This window comes from Haliotis rubra, unplaced genomic scaffold (assembly GCF_003918875.1).
Source record: "Haliotis rubra isolate DU_JTF1 unplaced genomic scaffold, ASM391887v1 Scf49, whole genome shotgun sequence".
Classification (NCBI taxonomy): domain Eukaryota; kingdom Metazoa; phylum Mollusca; class Gastropoda; order Lepetellida; family Haliotidae; genus Haliotis; species Haliotis rubra.
The window spans coordinates 3,169,647-3,191,784 of record NW_025767179.1 but is presented as its reverse complement, the minus strand read 5'-3'; the positions used below and the strand labels follow the sequence as shown (position 1 = coordinate 3,191,784).

General features: G+C 39.0%; 1 long non-coding RNA gene across 1 annotated transcript; it reads right to left on the bottom strand.

The window, feature by feature from the left end:
* Positions 1–20,504: 20,504 nt before the first annotated feature.
* On the bottom strand, positions 20,505–21,037 carry LOC124291367. The gene is made up of 2 exons (XR_006902198.1): positions 20,984–21,037; positions 20,505–20,567 (listed from the first exon to the last, which is right to left on the bottom strand). It is a non-coding gene; the product is annotated as an uncharacterized LOC124291367 (long non-coding RNA).
* Positions 21,038–22,138: the final 1,101 nt, after the last annotated feature.

Sequence of the window (22,138 nt, the reverse complement as noted above, 5' to 3'; positions counted from 1 at the left end):
GGCTTTAAATTTGAACTTACTCACTCACTCACATTTGAGAACTTTGTTACTACTCTGAAGATAAATATACCTTATTGTTCATTTGTAGTGTATTTCTGATCTGGGATATTATCTTTTCCTGAGAAATATTACATACACCCAACTAGACTTAACGTTTGTGCTATGTTGTGATCTAAAAAAAATTGGATTATTCTACAAAATATTACAACATACAGTTTCTTCATCACAGAATGTACTGATGTTTGATAGGCATTTAGAAGTTGGTAGGGTAATACAACACACTTCATATGGATGTGCAACTTCTTTAGTATTTACACACGACGTTTCTGGGCTAATACTTGCCCCTTCATCAGGTGAATGACAGTGAATAGTTACAGAGGTATATATAGTATGTAGATGAAGCCACAGAGTTGTTATTACAACAGATTGGTGAGGGGATAAAGTTAAATACATACTGTTTATACAACATGTTTACAAAAAGTGAATAACCACAGATGGAAGCCAGTAACGGATATACAGTGATAAAGATTAGATATTGCTGAATGCGGCTTACTGCTAAGGACAAACGTTATGGATGATCAACTACTTTATTCAGGTGATGCGACGTTTCGATGCAAATTCTTGTAGCCTTGTCAAGCAAGCATGCGTCAAGTAGAAAACGTGGTGACACATGGTTCTGTTTATAGAGCTCAGGTCACAAATCAGTTGAAGAGTCCTTGGCTGGGTGGCCGTGTTTGGCAGCTTGACTCCTCAGAGTTTCAGGTTTCAAGTCCTGCCCCACAACGAAGCACACGTGATACATGTGGCCTCAACTTAGGCAAGGGAGTTTGTACAACATCGCCTCTGTTCGCCCGGCAGAAAATGGGTACCCGGTGGGATAAAGTCATGTGACTATAACCTTCTAGCGCCTAGCAGGCATCTTGGGTTATCCGGGGTGATAATAATCAGATTGTTAAGGCGCTTCCAGCATGCATTGTGCATGGAGAAATGCGCATGAAAAAAAAGACTGTTATTATTATTATACAGTAAATAATTAACAAGAAGTTTATTTGAAAGTACTGAGATACTGGCAAACAACTAACCTGACTTCACCAATCGTACATTAACCGAAGCCATCCACATCCAACGATGTCGCATCACCAGAATAAAGAAGTTGTTCTACCATAACGTTTGTCCTTATCTGACTACCCCACTTCAAAATATGAAGTTTATATTTGGAGGCTGATGTGATCTTATAAGTTATCCTTGTAATACATTTCTAAATTACGTTCCAATCCATTCCAGCTTATGACATATGTTTCTTACAAATATATTTCAACAGACGGATAGAGGGATGATGACGCAGCATCCAGCGCCACCGTTATTGGATCCAGGACTATATCTTCCAGAATACAACTGCTCCGTTTTTACGGCCGAAACAAACGCAAAAAAATAAACAGCATTAACAAACATTAGTCAACAGTCAAAATATACAATTTATTATATTTTCAAACTCGTTATCTTGTCTTCAGGCAATTAAAAATCAGTGTTGCAAAGGATCACGGTCAAGCATGTCCTGCTTGACTGTATTGATTTTTCCATTACAAGGGAGTTATATTTCAGTGTTAAAACTATTAAGGATAATTTTTTTAGCATAAAGTCGTTTATTAATATGCTTTTTAAAAGAAATTGAGATGCTCCACAAATTTTGATTTATATCTTTTGTATATACCAACTTTAATGTATGGTCGAATGCACTGATAACTTATTATTATAACTTTATTGTGGATGTACCCTCAAAGGGGGTTGAAGCAGTGTAAAATAATTGTCCCCCTGAGAGGGTACGTAAGACCCCGTCATTCAAAGTCTATTTATTCGTACTATTATTTATGATAGCTCGTAGAATATGTGTTCGTTTAATCCATTGCTGATTTTCTCAAAATCGCTAACATCTAAAGAGATGGTATACATCCAACCAGAGTCCATGCGGGTAGTAAAGGTACTGTGAGTCCCCATGGTCTCCCCATGGTCTCCCCATGGTCTCTAGAGGGGGGTGCAGTGGCTGTTAAAACAGTGTTGGATACTGCAGCCATTACAGCTCTCAATAAAACACCATTTCTTATTATCCCCTACACAAACTGCAAACCACTCAGTAGATACATGATACATTACAGATTTACAGATCTAATACAAAAGAAGTGGGACACCGAAGTAGTCAGTAATATGTTGCATGGCATATAAGCAACTATCGGTTACATATACTTCTGGCGTCATTCTAGATTTGAAGAGGTCATTATGGAATCATAATTCAAGATACACAGATGAGTAGTTTTTGAAAGATGAGGATCCTCCCGTTCGTTTCACGTGTAATGGGAGAAGCACTGTTAAGCATGCTCTGCTCGACTGTATTGATTTTTTCATCTCAAGGGATATATATTTCAGTTTAAAAATGGTACCTGATCTTTGTAATACAGTCCATTCTCATTTAATTCATAAGTTTTTAAAGAAGTTAACTAAGGTAATGTAAATTTACATTTAGTTATCGAATTTTAAAAAGAAATAGAACTGACCATCGAAAACGTTTGACGATTATGCTTTGTAAATAGATACATATTCTTTACTAATTGGTACAATAAATTAACAACTGAGGCTGTTAGTTGGTACGTACGTTCCAAAACATTCAAAGTATATTTAAGTCTTGCATTTTCAAAATTTTAAAGTTATTTGTTATTTTAAGTGATTGTTAAATCTGAGTGTACCTACCAAGAACTGACAGGGTTTATTTAGGTACCACGCAGGTAGCAAAAGTTCTTTATGTCTCCACAGCCCCTAGTATGGTGACGTGAACAATTAATAATTATAATAAAGATCAATAAAACCGGAAATTGAAAATCTGTTGACGATGAAAAGTAAACCTAAAATCGTATCACAGATATCAAAGTAAAACTAGCATTAAAGAGAACAATACAATACAAAACCAGGCAATAAATCGCCAGCAACTGAAGGTAGATCACCATATTAGTGACCATAGGGATTTATGGTACAGTGCCGATATTGCTGGAATATTGCTAAAAGTGGCTTAAAACTAAGCTCACTGGCTCACACACTCTCACATCATCCATATACAAACAACTAACAGTCAAATATCAGAAACAACACTCACAAAGTTCAAACACAACCTAAATCAAGCACCCTGACGACGATTACTGGTCATGCATTCCATGGTTTGGCAAACGCAACTAGTTAGTAAAACTGGTCGATAATGTGAAGGATCGGTATCGTCACGTCTTGGTGCCATGAAAAAGGAAAGTCCCCCAAATGCCGTCCAATGCCATTAAAATATTTAAAAGGGTCTCTAAACATGATTCCGGCAAATGCTTCAGGAGTTGATAATGGGTGTTAACTGAAGATAATTAAAAAGTCAATGAAAAGTGGGAAGAGGAACTTTTAATCAATATGAACTGGCCTAGCCTATTTATCAGAGCACACGAAACTACTCCAGAGTCGAAACTTAGATGGTTCCAGCTCAGATTACTCCACAGAATTGTACATGTTAATACTTGTTTAATCAAGATACATATTGTTGACATATGTTTATGTACTTTCTGTAAGGCTGAGCCAGAATCTATCCAACATATGTTTTGGGAGTGGAGGGTAAGCAAAACATTTTGAACAAGATTTTTACAGTGGTTTGAATCCAAGTGTTTACATACTGGTAAGATAAATCTTACTTTACACTTAATCCTTTTTGGCGTTTCTCAAATTTCCATCCTGATGATTTAATATTTTTGCTGGCCTGATTGCACATATACAGATGTAAAATCTAGACGCTTTAACAAAGTCAAACATACTGAAATATATTTTGTAATATATCATATCTACATTACATGTGAATTCATGAATGTGAATAATATTTGCAATATCTGAAGTTTCTGTTAATATTTCATTTCCATTTTTAAGATTTAGAGTCCTTACCTTTGATTTTTTGTACCATTTTCCATTCCTTGGACATTGGCTAAGTTTGAGACAGTTTCGCTAAGATTCACGTTTACTTTGTATGAAAATACTCTTCGCCTGTATCATTTAAGATTTGTAATTTATGTAAATTATGGACCATACAATGGCGACGGAAATAGCGCTCAGTCTTTTGCCGTGCCTTTCTCGGTTGTTTGCAGTTTTCATTAAATCATGTGCGGAACAACAGAAGAGTTAGGGATACATTCATCACCCATGATATTTAGATCATCAGAAGAAATAGTTTATGGGATCAGTCATCCCTTGTGTCCACCATGTCTGATCATTACAATCAGGATCAAGGTGTCCCACAAGACAGTATTTGTCTGACACATTGTTTAGTATTAAGATCAACAGTTCATCAGAGGTTTTGAATGATTCATTTGATGAATCACTTTTTGTGGATGATTTTAATATTTCCTGTCACGGTATGAAAATGCATACTATTGAACTCCTGAGAGGGTACGTAAGTCCCAAAACTTTCAAAGTTAAATTTCAGCTTACCGGATTTTTAAACGTAGTATTTTTGTTCTTTTAAAATTCGGCTAAACGTTTCCTACAGTCGTCAGCGGCTGACGGGATGGTATAAATTCATCCATGCAGGTAGCAAAGACACTGTAAGTCCCCATGGTCCCTGGTATGGTGATCTACATTCAGTTGTTGGCGATCTTTAGCCTGTTTTCTATTGCATCGTCCTCTATAGTTATATTATTTTAGATTTAGTTACTAGTAATATAATTAATATATATCTATCTGTGATAGTCTAGTTGGTTTTACTGTCCTTTGTCGACAGATATTTTAAAATGATTACCTTGTTTTTATCGCTATGTGGCTGTAATATTGCCGATTCGATGTAACATTTTAACTTACCCACTCACTCATACTATTGAACGACAACTGCAGTTGTGCTTAAACAAAGTAAATAAATGGTTTGAAGTCAGGACCAACTGCATATATTTTAACAGAAGATTCAAGCTACATAAGGACCATGACTAAGAATTGGATGGTGCTCTTATTAAGTTGTAAACGTTTCTTAGTCTCAATTTTTTACCATCAAGTGGCTTTTTTACCGCACATATATTATTTAAATTTCTGACTGACTGAGTTTGGTTTTACGCCGCTTTTAGCAACATTCCAGCAACATCACGGCGGGGGGGACACCAGAAATGGGCTTCACACATTGTGCCCATGTGGGGAATTGAACCCGGGTCTTCGGCGTGACGAGCCAACGCCTTAACCATAAGGCTACCCCACCGCCCCTTAAATTTCTGAAGGCACTGGGGTTTAATAAACGTTGTTTCAAATTGCAAATGGGGGAGGTGACACAAAAAGATCCTACAACTGTACAGAGCACTCATCCGCTCCCGAATGTAGATTTAACCAAATGGTAAACGGCTGAATGTGTCATTTGTTGTTTTCCCCCCACAATATTCAGCGCGCTGTTTCTGGTATCGACTGATACGAAAGCGTTGTCATATGTAGGGTACTATAAATGTGTCCCAGACAAAACCTACAGTCTAAAAATTCATACCGCAGTCTTTAGATGGTCAGGGGCTGCTATAACCCAAATTCCCCATGAGTTATTTCGGTGAGGTGAGGTGAGGTGAAATCGGGTTTAACGTCGTGCTTGAGAATATTTCGCTCATATGACGACGTGCATGCGTGTGTATGTGTATGTGCGGCTGCTTGTACTAGCCCAGACTGAAGCTGGATTTATAGTGCTAGCCCACTGATATACCAAGCCGCAGTGAAGCATGAATACCCCTCTCAGACACATTATACTGGCTCCGAGCCGACCAGTCCTTGTTGTACCTATTAATGGCGAGCGCCAGGCAGGGACCAACAACCACCATATTTTAACGTCTTTCGGTATGACGCGATCGGGGATCGAACCTGCGACCTTCCGCTCTCCGGGCGGACGCTCTAACCACCACACCACGGAGGCGGTCGCGTTATTTGGGTCACAATTAAGGTTCAAACAATCACAGGAGAATCCTGCCTTTAAAGGAGAAGCAAAAATAGCTGTTTTGTAGTTTGTAGATAATGTATTGTGTTAGTAGCATATGCCAGTGTTCATTTGTGGCCAAGTTATTTCAATTGGGGTATGTATGTTAACCTCATCCGAATGTACCCTGTTTCATTTTATACACCCATTCTGTCACAGGTCGCAATGTTAAAGTGGGAATAGCGCCAACTGCTGGACGAACGATTGTGTTATATATTGATGCAACAAGATCACACACCCCTGTCACAATTAATAATTCATTAATTTTAGGACTGGACTTTTAGGCGTGATGACAATGGATGGGAAGAACCTTCGGACCATCATACTTCTTTGACTGTATGCTCCTTGAAGAGTCACGGAATGTTTGTCCTATGTGCAAATATGATGCACAAAGAACTTATTGAAACACTACTATCAAATGATTGCATCCAAAAGAGTAAGATTATGAAAATGTTAATATTCATATGTTCTTTTGTTTTCTTTTGCTTCTTGCATTGTGAATCAGTGTAAGTACTTAAATCTGCCAGGATTGTTTATTGTAACTCTGTGTTTGTTTCCTTTGAGGAATACTTCCACTTTCTGCAAGAATGTCTTCAATCATTGTTTCACGTAGCCAACGACCGTACATGCAATTCACAAGCACATTTTGGTCAAGAGGTCTGGAGTTCAAACTACTTAAATTTCACACCACCAAGAAATCAAAACTGTCTCAAGATTGTTGGGATAAATTTGCATTCTGTGCTGAAGTACTTCATTTTTGCTTGACAACGGTATAAAAATGCATACCGAAACGTCGCATCTTATATAATAAAGAAGTTGTTATCCATAAAGAATCTTACTTTCTTATTACTCACCAGTTACCCCAACAAGCTGGTTCAGCTTGCAATGAAAAAAAGAGAAGGCTAGATGAAATAGATCTTTCAAATGATACAAATTCTTCCAAGGTTGATTCATGGCCTCGGTTTATCGTGATTAAAGCTGCAGACTCTCTACCAATCAAAATAAATCTGTTTGCCACAGCGGTTAAACGTTTCAGCTTCAGGAAAGAGGGCATCATTACTAAAACAAATACCTATCTGGTGACGTTTTCTCGATCTTCCCTTCCAGAAACAATTAAGGCAGGTTATTTTAACATTGGAGTGGATATTTATGTCCCCAATCAGCTCCGATGTTTCAAATGTCAACATTTCGGTCATGGATTGCAGTCTTGTAATGCCTTTAGCATTAGTAGTGGTACCACCCCAGAGCGGGTTGTGGCCATTTAAATCTCCCATAATGATACAAGGTGCCTGGCCATGGAGACCAGTATTAAGTATAACATGGCTATGGATAACATTTTGTTTGATAAGTATCGAAGATCCTCCAGTGGCCCGATCCCCTGGAGGTGAAAAGGCATGGTATGCATTGAAATGGCGTAAATCAAATGTATCCGTCTGTTTTAAATATGTCTCCTGGAGACAAATGGCTGATGGTGTGAAGTCCTGGACTAATAGCTGCAAATCACTGAAATTATTCCTTAGCCCTCTGCAGTTCCACTGTACAATATTATTAAAAGACATGATCTTTTGGGGGGGGGATTTATTGGGGATCTACCCCCGCACTTTTTTGGGAGGGCGACAAGCTATGTGCCCTAGGATCGACGTTTTCACATACGTCCATGGCCTCAAGAGATCCATATTTGTTGTAGAGCTGAATTCTATTTTCCGACCCTTTTGGGGCTCTGCCACTTTGTTTTTGCTTCGGTTTATTTTTGCTTTTAACAATTTCTTGAGTATCAGATGAAGATTGAGACTCTGAATATGTGACTGAGAGGATGACTTATGATCAGAAGATGACTCGGACGTACTAGGAAGTGATTCCGTAGTTTGAGATGATATAGCAGGATACAAAATCTGTGGATTGTCGCCTTTGACCCAAGTCAAGTTTGTTTGACAGCTTGTGGATGATGTGTAGACTTTAGGGCTTGATTCAGTTGGTGTTTTGGCTATTGACGCATAACTTTCTGTTAGTTCAGATCTCTTTACAAGGTTTTTGGCATCAGAAAAACTGATGTTTTGGGTATATTTGATCTTGTTGATCTGCATATGTTCTTTCCAAATTGGACACTCTTTTGAGAAAGATGAAGGTTCTCCTGAACAGTTGGTGCATTTGTTAAAGGTACTTGTACAGTCTTCAGTTGTGTGTGTCTTCACACACAACGGACAATGTGCAAGTATTTACACCGTGGCCATATTCGTGGCGGTATTCATAAAGAAACTAAGATTTGTCCTAAGTCCAAACTTAAGTTTTTGAAAACTGACTTAGCCAAGTCTGAGACTTAAGTTGCTATTCATAAAGCTACTAAGTCAGAAACTTAGCTAAGTTTCCAAAGACAAACTAAGTTTTTCGTAGTGCGTACCCGCGTGATCACTTGGGTGAATCCGAGTTATTTTTAGACTTCCGGTGGAACTCTTTTAAAAAAGGTGTGAAAATCGCTTTCTTTGGGATTTCCCTTTTGCTATTTACGGCAGACGACACATTGAGGTACAGATATGACGGAGGCTGAGATAAAGGAGAGAAAACCCAACTGGATTAAAGGGGAGGTCTTGCTTTTGACAGAACTCGTTGAAACAAACGCCAGTGTGTTGGAAAGAAAGTTTGGTCCGTGCGTGACATCGGCGAAGCGGCAAGAGGCGTGGCAGGTACTGTAAACATTGGGTCCGACTGTCAAGCTGTACGTACATAAGTCAAGAATACAGAAATGTCTTAGACTACGTGCTAAGCATAGTTTTTATTTGTTTTGAATTGTATGTAAGCCGTGTATATGTACGATTTTCTCTTCTCTTTTCTGAATTACATTGGTACGCCTATGAACCAGCCAAAAATGCATCAAACACTGGAAAAATGTAGTGAGTGTAGGTGATGACTAGCCGAAGTCACACGACGAAGGAAAATATGAACGAAAAAGTGTTTTTAAGCGAACATGACCTCATACAAATAAGTAGTTTGATGAGGCTACAGCATGTAGCGTCAGGAATATTTTAAAAATTTCCTGGGTTTTGTTTACTAACAATTCACTTGCTGCAGACTTGGGACCAAATTTGAAAGGTTTGAGTGATATCTATTAAAGTATTATCATCATAAGTGTAGATTCGATTAATGAACTTGAGAACAATTGATTTCAAGAATATATGGAAAACTGAAAATTAGGAAATCCTACTTTTAAGAATATTCTTTCCCCCAAATGCTCTGCCTCTTATTTGTCAACAATCATAAAACATATAGTTGATTTCTAACATGTTATGGTTATGACATAGTAATTCATAAGCAGATAGTAACATATGTATATCATAATAAAGGTTGACAGTTTTCATTCAACTCAACAGGTTATTACAGCAATCATCAACTCCACTGGTCTGCATCCCAGATCTAAAGAAGAGGTAGAAAAAAAAGTGGAAGAACAAAAAGAGCCAATCAAAACAGAAATATTCTGATTTCAGCAGAATGACTAGAGGAACAGGCAAGTAGTTTTCTTCAGTTCATATATCCTGTACATGAGTCACATGTATTAAATGATAACTATCAGTCTTCTGCCAATTGTCTTAACAAATAAGTTATTACTGACTGATCAATAATCAGTATCAATTTGTTGTTATTGTACTTCTTGTATGAAGGGTAATATTTTTAAAAAAATTGACCCTGAATGGAATAGTGATTGTCTTATTCCAATGAACATATACATGAAGTTATTTTAAATAAAAGAAATCAAATTAATGATTGTGAATAAATTTTAATGCAGGAGGTGGACCAGCACCAACACCAATCAGCCCAGTGACCGATGCTGTCATTGACATTTTAAGCCAGGACAATGTGGCACTGACAGGTGTGCCTGGGTCAGTCGACTGAACAATGCTGCAGGTACTTGACTTTGTACCAACCGATGACAGGTGAATATGAATGATATGAGTTAGGTTAGAAAATCATCACGTCACTTGTGCATAAATGTGTTCATACATTCAAATAGTTTTGGTATGCTTTAACTGCACTGTCTGTTATGATTCATATATGTAATGAACAACAGCTATTGATTTTTTTATCTAATTGTAATAACACAATAAAAAAACAGGCCTGTTAAAATTGAAAGGACATTTACATGAAAATTACATGCACATTTCTATCATAATATTTTTAGACATATTTATGCAGCAATATGTGACCCCAATCCACAGCCAGAGGGAGCCAGGATGGGTCCTGAGGAGCCACCAGTCCATTCAGATGCTCCAGGATGCCACGCAGTGGAAGCTCTGTTAAAACAGAAATTGCAGCTGGAAATAGAATGTCTCACATTGAAAAAGGAATACCTAAAACATAAAATCATGAAACTGAATTAGCTTAAACTGCCATAAATGTATTTGCTATATATCAGAAATATTTACATATTTGGGTGTTAAGTGTCATATATGCTTCTCTGTCTAATATAAGGATAAAACAGATTCTGCTAGAAAAACTATTGCGAGACCTTTAGTCAAATAGAATTTAAATTGTCAATAGTACATAGTTAGGAAGATGAGGGAATTGTAATTTCTTAATCATATTGTTGACATTTAGCTTTGTTACCTTGTCAATTTATTTGTATTATTTATGTGGCAAGTGCTAAAGAAATAACTGTTGTTGATTATGTTTTTCTTTCCTTGCAGTCACGATATGGCTGAAATATTGCCGATGTGACGATAAATATTAACTCACTCACTCACTCGCTCTTACCTTGCAAGCCTTTTCAAGTTTTAACCTGATTTCCCCATGAAGAACAGGAAATCTGCGTTTGAATTGGCCAATGCCCCTCTCAACACTGCTCCTTGTTCTTTTATGCGATCTGGGTTATGAAATAAAATATCATAGAGTAACCTGTACATAAATCTCCAGCACAGTAAACAGTAAACAACAGTTTGTGTTGTCACTTAATCAGTAAACAATTTTGAAAAATAAATAATAATAATACAGTAACACTTAAATAGATTATTTAGGTCGTTTATGATGTTTTAAGAAAATAATTTCTGGTAATATTCAGCATACTCACAAAGTCTACAACCTTATTACAGAATTCGTATTTTATGAAAACTGTGTTTTGCTTCGGTTATCCAGACTAAATGTAATAACGTTTGTGATCTATAATGTGTAATGAGTACGATTGCTCAATGTTTATTCGAGGTAAATACAAGGGACACCACTCTATGCTGCTGATCACAATCGGCAACTTTACACGAAGGTTTACATACCTGTTGTAGTTTGTTTGTGGTCCTGCCAATGGTCTTAGGAAAGGGGTTAGGGTAAGAGTTGCGCCCGTAACCCCCGCTTGAAATGATAGGCAGCTAGCTGTATTTGATGGAGAATTGAAATGTACAGGGTAAGTAATATATACAAGTAGGAAACTATTGATATATCTATAAAAAATATTTGGAACGAAATGAGTATCGAACCTGTGATTGCACGACGGAAGTGGAAGAAGGCAAGCGTGAAAGCTCTCAACAGCACTCTATAATGTACACAAGGAGTTGTCGCTGTGGGGAGCTACAAGCAAATTACATGATGTTAATGGCACGACTAATTGTACTCACCGTTATAATGGGTACTGTGCTCTGATGGCTTCTATCACAGCCTCAAACGCTGGTCTGTTTTTAACTACACATGAGCCCCATATGTAATCCAATTATCCTGTCTTCGCTATCGAAAGCCATCTGTGTATTGATGCTGTGGTAGTGATGCCGGTTTACAAACTCATTTTCGTTTACTGTTGGGGCTTAAATCTGAACGTGCGTTCCGTCGATCACACCCACAACTCCTGGAAAGTTGGTGACGCCTGATGTCACGAAGTTGTAGGGGGAAGCGAACGAACTGTTTGACAATCCTGTCATATGACAGCTCTGGAAATGGTTGGCTGGCTGACACCTTGATTGTCCGCATTGCAGAACTGAAATTTTCCGGTGGCAAAGTACCTCAGTGTGATAAGCGTCTTTTGTGAGGCATCCAGGGCGTGGTTACGGGTGGTTGTGGGCTCAACGTCTGGCGCTATTAGACTTGCGACGAATCTAATGCCATTACCATCTAGACTTTATCGCTGAATTAATTCTTCATCGCTGTATTCAACGAGACTTTGCCTTCTTTGGTGAAATGAACGACGCCTCAGCGCTACAGAAGCCATATTGCCTACTGACTTAAGTCAAACACTTTCCAGTTAAGCCTACCCCTGCCCAGTCTTAAGATTTAAGTCAGAAAATAGCCAAAACGTAAGCCTAAGTTGCTTTATGAATATGACTTGAGTAAAATCTCAAAACTTAAGTCAGAAATAGTGAAAAACTAAGTTTTTCTCAAAAACTTAAGTCATATTTCAGACTTAAGATCTTTTATGAATACCATCCCTGTCATTTAAAGCACCTGAGCGGATTAGGAATGTAGGTGTCAACATTGATATTGCAGTAACCTGCTTTCAGTGATTTGGGAGCAGTTGGTGACGAAAAGGAAAACAGATAAGTATTGGTTTTAACGGTTTCATTGTTTCTACGGGTCGAAAAGCGTTTTACGTGGAGTACACTTTGATATTTCATTTCAGTCACAATATCAAGTTCTGACATGTCAGAATACAATCGATCACGATCTGTGACGATGTCTTTACTTGTGTTCAATATCTTGTGAGCGGAGACAGCGACAGGAATGCCGACGAACGATTCTGTGCTCCTCAGATTAACTGACTGCTGCCGTTTCCCGCACTCAACCAACAGCACACCTGAACGTAAACGTTTAATGCTCTTAGCCTCCCCGGCAATTCCTTGAATACCCTTGAAAACTGCGAAAGGATTCAACTTTAATGGTGTGTTGTCAACAGTTTCAATCACAAGAAAGAGTGGCCAAAAGTCAAATGATTTGGACGGTCGAAGGTCATCGTCTTCAGGATCATTTTCAAGAGGACGTTGTTTTTCTTGTGAGGGTTTCATAAACCATTTTTAATGTAGTAATTTCATTATCCGAGCTCTCAACCCACCACGGAGTATCACAAGGACAATGCTAAGAACAAGCGGGCCTCCGACTTGCAGCACCAAGGATACCCGGATGATATACCCAGCGGCAAAATAAGATATTAATGATTCCACCAGAGCCACCGCCTTTTGGGCATACGACTCTAGGCAAAATCATACATACATGAAATAGTGTATTTGAAATTCCGAGATCGAAAATTCGCCAAGACTGAAAAACATAATTTGATAATTCCAAAAACTTTGTGCAAGAGTACATAATTGTAGCACACACAGGTCTTGGTGTGACCAGCCGATTAGTTGAACCGGGCCCATTCAACCACCCGTCTAGGTGAAGTAAGGGGCAAAGTGGTGTGTTGGGCAAAAGAACACTGTTCCTGGAACCAGTGCCCTCAACCACCAGACTCCCCCGTCCTCCACCGACACAGGGGAGCAACCCACGGCCAACAGGTTGGTGGACCAAATATACCCCCGGGTCCACAGCGGGGGTCCAAGAGCGCTTAGCGTTACCCAGCACCCACCACGAGGTGGCTCTTCACGAGTGCCTAAACTTACTAGATTTTTAAAGTTTGCTAAATATTTCCTACAATCGCCAGGGGCTAAAGGAATGGTATAAATCCAACTAGGGTCCATGCAGGTAGCAAAGGTACTATAACTCACCATAGTCCTTAGTATGGTGATCTACCTTCAGTTGTTGGCGATCTATAGCCTGTTTTATTTATATTGTAACCTCCTCTAGTTAAAGTATTTTAGATAGAATTACTAGTTTTAAATATATATTTCTGTGATAGTCTTGTTGGTTTACTGTCCTTTGTCGACAGATATTTTAAATTGGTTACCTTGTTTTCATCGCTATATGACTGTAATATTGCCGATGCGATGTAAACTTTTAACTCACTCACTCATTGTTATACCTACATAAATACTAAGTACCCCTTAGTACTTCAAAAGCCGTTTAGTTGATAAGTGATTGAGTGAGTTAATGTTTATCGTCACATCGATGTAAGAACAGGCTACAGACTGCCATCAACTGAAGGTAGATCGCCATACTGGGGACCATGGGGACTTACAGTCCTCGTACATCTGTAATACCGCTGAAACAAATATATATTCATACTCAGAGATTTCTTATGGATGTGGAAAGGCTTTCGTTGCTTCAATCCATTACAATAGAAAAGTTGCATATCCTTTCCCCGTTGTTATCCGCAGCAACGTCTAAATGCCACTCAAAGAATTGATTTACGACTAGCCTGCTTGGGCAACAAATCTTGCGACGCATTAAATATAAAACATCACATCGATTAAAACTTGAGTCTGCTCCGATTTTGACATTCGCCAGGCAGCAGGCATGATGAAGGGTGTTCTGTTCTCTCTCTTGAGTTTGAATTTTGTTGCCGCCTCATTAGTTTACCAAACAAACCTGACGAAGCAACGTGGAAACCTTAATATTACAGATAAGAAAAGTTTTACTGCTGAAAGAAAACTGGAATGTGCCGTGGCTTGCTGCACGGGAGGCAAGTGCAAAGGGTTTTACTATGCTGAACCTGGACTTTGTCAATGTAAACAGGATGTGACCGAATCCCGCATTGCTTCTGAAGAAGGTCCTTTTGAATTATGGACCAATCCAGAAACAGTAGAAGAAGAAACACCAAAAACATCGAAAGCAAGTAAGGATTTGACATGTAGATAGATAAAGCATGACTAACATTTACTTACCCATAATTGCTTCTCCCCACACTTATGCTTTTAATCACGCGTTTCCTTTTTGGTTATATGAAATCGTATTCTGTTTTAATAATGTATTTGTTTATTGTGTGTTTACCTGAGTTGCCCACATATTTCATTCCAAAATCAAAATTGCTTTAAATGTACATGTATTGCTACATTCATCATTAATTGCTTCTGCGGATGGGGCTTCCATCGAATGATGTAATTATATGAACCTTTCAGCAGCCATTATCAGCAACTAAGAGAAATTCATTTAAGTAATGAGTAAGTGAGTGGCGGTGGTCGGTAAATAATCGAGAACGGACCAGACAATCCAGTGATCAACAGCATGAACATTGATCTATGCAGTTGGGATATGATATGGGTCATACAAACGTGCCTGACAACTCAATCCAGTTAAATTGCGAAAAGCATGGGTTACTATTGTGGGTTGATATTGAATAAAACAGATATGGGGATATATCTGAAAATTTGTCACCATTGGTACATACATATACGATATGATAAAATCGGTAACATAGTTTGCACTGATCTACTTAATATTTTTGATTCAATGGTTGTGCCTTTTCTTTGTTATGGCTCTGAAATCTGGGGAACATGTCACTCAAAATAATAGAGGCTGTGCAAATTACGTTTTGTAAACAATACTTAAGGGTGAAAAAAAACTACATTAAATGGTATGGTTCTTCGAGAGTGTTGCAGACTCCCATTACAGCATTTGTACATGTCAAGAGTGATCAAATTCTGGTGCAGACTTATACCTATGCCACAAAATAGACTCCCATAATCAATGTTATTTAATGTTAAGATCACTAGATAGCTTAGGCTATAATATCTGGGTAACAAATGTTAGCCACATCCTGTTTCAATATGGATTTGGTTAAGCTTGGCTAAGCCAAGACATTGGAAATGTGGAATATTTTGTGTATCTATTCAAGCTAAGGCTAGGTGCTAACTTAAAACAGTTTTGGTTCTCATCAATTAGTGAATCTCCTAAATGTATATTTTACAAGGAGTTTACAACTTTCTTAAATGTTGAAAAATATTTGTGTTGTGATATCCCTATGCATTTAAGAATTGCTATATCAAGGTTTGGATGCAGTAATTTTAATACTGCTGTTGAATGTGGCAGGTATAATGGAATTGAATATAACGAAAGGCTATGTCCTTTATGTAAACCAGACGCCAGCATGATATTGAAAATGAATATCATGTACTATTTATTTGTAATGCCTATGATATACTTAGAAAGAAATATATAACAAAGTTCACTAAAGAACCACTTACTCATTACTCTGTCGTAAATCTTTTGCAAGGCAAAAATGATGCTGTCATATACCATGTTGGCCTATATTTATACCATGTACAGAAATTGATAAACTCCAGGACATAGAGCTGCAAGGTTGTTTTGCGCACCCACTAAACACAATGTCAGTCTGATTGTATTATGGGCGAGGACCTTTTTACTGAATGAATACTGTCTGTCTGTCTGTCTGTCTGTCTATACGATAAGTAAAAATAAGAGATGCACATTTTTGGTATGGATTAATTTTGTGTGATTTGTTTGTTTGCTATTGTTATGTTTTTAACGCTGGCTTTGGCAATTACGATGTCCATTTCTGGAGAAGACAATCCAGTGATATCTATTATATTCTTCAAGAGATATAGGGATACTCCAAATCCACTCAAATTTGTTAGCGATATTAGTTTTGCCTTTGGGCACTTTGAACTTCATCAAAATGTTGTGAATGTTGGTACAAGTGTAATCTTATAATCACAGACTGTAGAACAGTGTGAAGGACTGACCACTGCACTCTGACTTCTGACAGTTTCCGTATTCTTTCTCTAGCCTGTATACATTCAAGTAGACTTCTCATAGTTAGTTAAGGTGTATGCACTGCATGCACGTAAACTAAAATGTATAACTTGCAGAATAAACGGTGTGGTAGTCTGGTGGTTAAAGCGATCTATTGTGTAATGAAGGCATACAATGCGTGAAGTCCATTTCTGGTGTCCCCCGCTGTGATGTGGCTTGAATATTGCCCCAAATGGCGAAAAACCTTACTCATTCACTCACTCTTTTGCATTAGATCACGGGTGTCTAATTGGCCAGTAGCAAGATCATGTTGCAATTCAATTATATTGATTAAAAGTTGATGTCTACATGTCAAATTATTTATCTAGTGAGTTTGGTTTTACTCTGCACTCAGCGGTGGTCCGTAAATACTCGAGTCTGGACCAGACAACCCAGAGATCAACAGCATGATCATCGATCTACGCAACTGGGACACAATGACAAGTGTCAACCCAGTCAGCAAGCCTGACCACCCGATCCCGTTAGCCGCCTCTCACGAGAAGCATGGGTTACCGAAGATCAATTTGCTATATTCTATGCTATATGATCATGCTGTTGATCTCTGGGTTGTCTGGTCCAGACTCGATTATTTACGGACCACCGCTGAGTGCAGAGTAAAACCAAACTCACTAGATAAATAATTTGACATGTAGACATCAACTTTTAATCAATATAATTGAATTGCAACATGATCTTGCTACTGGCCAATTAGACACCCGTGATCTAATGCAAAAGAGTGAGTGAATGAGTAAGGTTTTTCACCATTTGGGGCAATATTCAAGCCACATCACAGCGGGGGACACCAGAAATGGACTTCACGCATTGTATCCCTTCATTACACAATGCAGTGCATACACCTTAACTAACTATGAGAAGTCTACTTGAATGTATACAGGATCTTCAGGGTGTCATAAACATCAACAACAGAAATGGACTTTCATCCGACTAGTGGACCCTTCCCCATGACCGAATATTCCAGTGAAGTCTGAACGCTGTCGGTCATGCTGATGATAGTTTACTGGTGTATTTTAGACAATTGATGACAACCAACATTTCTTGCAAAAGCAGTCAGTGACATGCCAGCATGCCAGCACACCTGTATATCTAAAATCCATGCATGGTGCCTCGTACAAACAAACATGATTGTAAAAGATTTTATATTTCTGTCATTGTGAAAAAATTATAGGTGTTGAGATACTTTTTTCCATGTGTATATTTCTGGAAAGCTCTGAAGAATGCTTTCGTTTGATATACATCCATTCTCTTCCCACAGAGGTTACGTGTCATATCTTCCTACGAACCTCTGTTCTAATACAGCCATATTTCCCGGTTCTCGTAAAATCACCTAGCGGCAAAAAATCGCAACTCAAATTAACTCCCTTTTTTTCTATCCAATCAGAACACGTGTTACATCGACTTAGATCCAGCTTAAATAATACAAGCAAATGTGGGGCAACAAATATTCCTCCTCTGCCGGGGACTTGTGTTGATGTGACACACAAGACATTTAATGGCTAGCCATTCCGTTGTGAAAGAGGGCGATGGAGACGCCATTGATCCGTCATTACATGACTGAGGTCTGTCTACAAGAAACGTTTGCGCATGGCGCAGGGGAGGAGGTTCTAGTTATCCCGAAACATCCGGAAATTACCGAGGCCTTGCGAATGATTACTTTTGAAACAACGTCGCTGATTGCACAACTAAATCTGATTGCAACCAATCACGAATCCTGAACACTCGCACCATGAAAGGACCGTATTAGAACAGAGGTTCGTAGGCAGATAGGACCAGTAACCTCTGTGGGAAGAGAATGATACATCATGAGACAAAATAGGCATGCCAAAATCCCAAAGAACACAAGGGCATAAACGTGCTTAAGACCGCCTATGACCTTTGGGTGGGTGCTCAACCACTTTTGGGAGACTTTCTATATAGGATAGATTCTGAGTGTAAATCAGTTGAAATGAATTCTGTAGCAATGTGTGTTGGGTTTGGTCAAACTTACTTCCCTCTTGAATGCCTTAAGTTGATTTAGGGTATGTGCACTTCCTACATGGGTATCATTTCTTTTGTTTCAGACCAAAATGAAACCCACTATCTCATTTGTTCTGATGAAGAACTTTATTGGTACCAGTATGGCAAGTCGAGAAACATAGCAAGCAAACGGTTGAAGCAAAGCATAAAACCATCTGAAGTGGACTACGTCCATTCTACGAACACCCTCTATTTCACGCTTGACAGTGATGTGCTTGTTTTTTCCGTCATATCAATAGGAAAGATTGGTCCCATGAAAGTAATGCTTGAAGGTAAGCAATGGAGGGAAAATATTTAACCTAACCTTTAATGACTTTGAATGTGGTTTCCGAAAAAAACGAAGTCCCATTGACCATCTGGTGCGTCTGGAATCATTAATCAAAAACTCCATTGTCAACAAACAGCATACAGTATCTATCTTTTTCGACTTAGAAAAAGCATATGATACAACGTGGAAACATGGTATCCTAAAAGATTTACACCAGTTTGGATTGAGGGGTAGACTACCTCAATTCATATCTCAGTTTTTAAACAACGGACAATTTCAAGTTCGGGTGGGTTCAACACTGTCTGACTATTTCCACCAAGATCAGGGCGTCTCCCAAGGCAGCATCCTGTCTGTCACACTCTTTAGCATCAAAATTAACGGCCTCACTAACGTTCTGAACAGTTGCGTTGATGGGTCCCTTTTCGTGGATGACTTCAATATTTCATGTCGTGGTAAGAACATGCACACAAAAGAAAGGCAGCTACAACTATGCCTTAACAAAATCGAAAAATGGGCCAATGAAAATGGTTTTAAGTTTTCAAAATCCAAAACAAATTGTATTCACTTTTGTCGTAAATACAAACCACACAAGGATCCAGACCTTACTTTTGATGGTACTCCCATCAAGGTAGTAGAAGAGGCCAAGTTCCTTGGACTCATATTCGACCGCCACCTGACATTCTTACCACACATAAAATATTTGAAAGCAAAGTGCTTGAAGGCTCTAGACTTGCTAAAAGTAGTCTCAAATACAGAGTGGGGAGGGGATCAGACCACCCTCCTTCACTTGTACAGATCATTAGTTCGCAGTAAACTAGATTATGGCTCCATTGTCTACGGTGGAGCCTGCAAAAGCAATTTAGAAAAATTAGACTCTATCCACCACCAAGGGATGAGGCTCTGCCTGGGAGCTTTTAGGACCTCTCCGGTAGACAGTCTATATGCGGAGGCCAATGAACCTTCCCTTGTGTCACAATGCGAGATAAAACAAAGGTGGTGTTGAAATAAATATAATTTATTTCAAAACAAAATGAAATGGAAAATCAAGAAAAAGTTCAAAATATTCAGCTTACACACCCCTTTCTCACCTCAAATACATTCATCCAAACATCTCAGTCATATCACTCCAAATACACCTTCAGTACATCACTCAAATACACACTCAGTACTCCATAACACCAGCGGTACCCAATACACTCATACTCCTATACACAATACACAAATCAAATATAGGCATACAAATGAAACATTTACAAAATGTAATATTCCAGTCCATATCTATTTGACGATCGGCTCCTATACAGGAGGTTGCACAGATTAATGGTATGTACAGTTCACGTCCTCACGAACACGGTCACACCCTGTCTGACGATACCCTGAGGGCTACCCTGCCCTCCATACTTGTCACTGGACAACGTCCGGTCACAACACTGGTGAGAGGCACTGGTGAGAGGCATCGCTTAGCTGGTCAGCATACTTGGAGTTGACCCGCCACACTCAACCGGCAATACCTTGAGGCTACCCTGCCCTCCATACTTGGCACTGGACAACGTCCGGTCACAACACTGGTGAGAGGCACTGGTGAGAGGCATTACTTCGCTGGTCAGCATACTTGGTGTTGACCCGCCACACTCAACTAGCCAGCACACAGGCCGTCAAGCCAATACGGCCCCGACACTACACAAAGACAAAGTACTTGTTACACACAATTGTTTACGTCTTGAGCGTCACATACTCAATGTACACTAATCATTCAATTCACAATTCGAATGATTATACACACTTACTACTCGAGTGTAATATACTCAATACACAATCATTCAACACAATACAGAGTATTAAATACTCAGAATGATAATACACAGAGCAATGTCAGCATAATTACACTTAGAATAACATACACGTGTTATTCAACACAGACAAGTGATTATGCCTATACATACCACTACAGTAGACCAACAATTGCCATGTTTACATTTCGCCTGAGTGATGTTTTAAATATCAACCTATGACCGACACTGCTATTCAATTCAACATTATGGACATAAAATACAATCTAACACTTTCCATAATTAAATGCAAAATTTACTCACGCCATGATAATTTTCCTGGCTCAGCTTTCACACCGTCGCTCCGCTCTATCATATATCACGACTGCACCTGTCACATCAAACCGTCCACTTTTATGACTAAGTCGCAGAAACTGCCTGCTTTTCACGTGCAATCTCACTTCGCACACAGCCCAACTGCACGTACACTCACTCAACCGACATACAGTTCAACCACACTATAAGAAACATCCAACGTATATACAGCTCAACCACATGTGATCTTGACACACCTCCATCCTTGATAATTATTTGCAAAATAATTATATACACTAGGACAGATCACATTGGAGTTTTGAATACAGGAAAATAAACTCACGGTGGACACTGGCTCATGAGATCGGCCCCGACATTCTCCACACCCTCACCGCTCTGATACAGAATCTGTACGGCTGCAAAGCTAAGGCCCACCTCATAACTCGCCCGTTTGCCAACTTAGCCTTGGTCATCCACACTAGAGGCTGGTGATCTGTCTCTAACAGAAATTCCCTCCCATACAAAACCGGCTCAATTTCTGTACACCCTACACAATAGCCAAACACTCTTTCTCAATGGTAGAATATGCCTTCTCTCGGTCCAGCAACTTCCGACTGACATACATAATGGGAAACTTCTCACCCCTCATGTTCTTGTAATAGCACTGCTCCAATGCCAACATCTGATGCATCTGTCCGCAACAGAAATGTCTTTTTCCAAATCCGGCAACTTTAGAATTGGTGCACTTGCCATGAGCTTCTTCAACGTCTGGAATGCCTGTTCCTGACTATCAGTCCAAACAACAACATTAGGCTTACCCTTCTTTGTCAAATCTGTCAGTGGAACTGCAATGGCTGCAAAGTTTGGAATAAACCGCCTGTAGTAACCAGTTAAACCAATCAAAGATCTCACCTGTTTCTTTGTGGTTGGTCGTGACAATTCAAGATTGCTGCTAACTTCTTACTGTCAGGAGAGAAATATTACCTTGACCGACAATATGTCCCAGGAATGGTATAGTATGGTACCCAATCATCACTTTTGAGGGTCTGGCAGTGATATTGTACTGACGTGAAACGACTGAAAATAGCTCTCAGACTTACCATGTGATCTGCCCATCTATCAGTTCCTTCAATCACATCATCAATGTAACTGTCTACATGATCT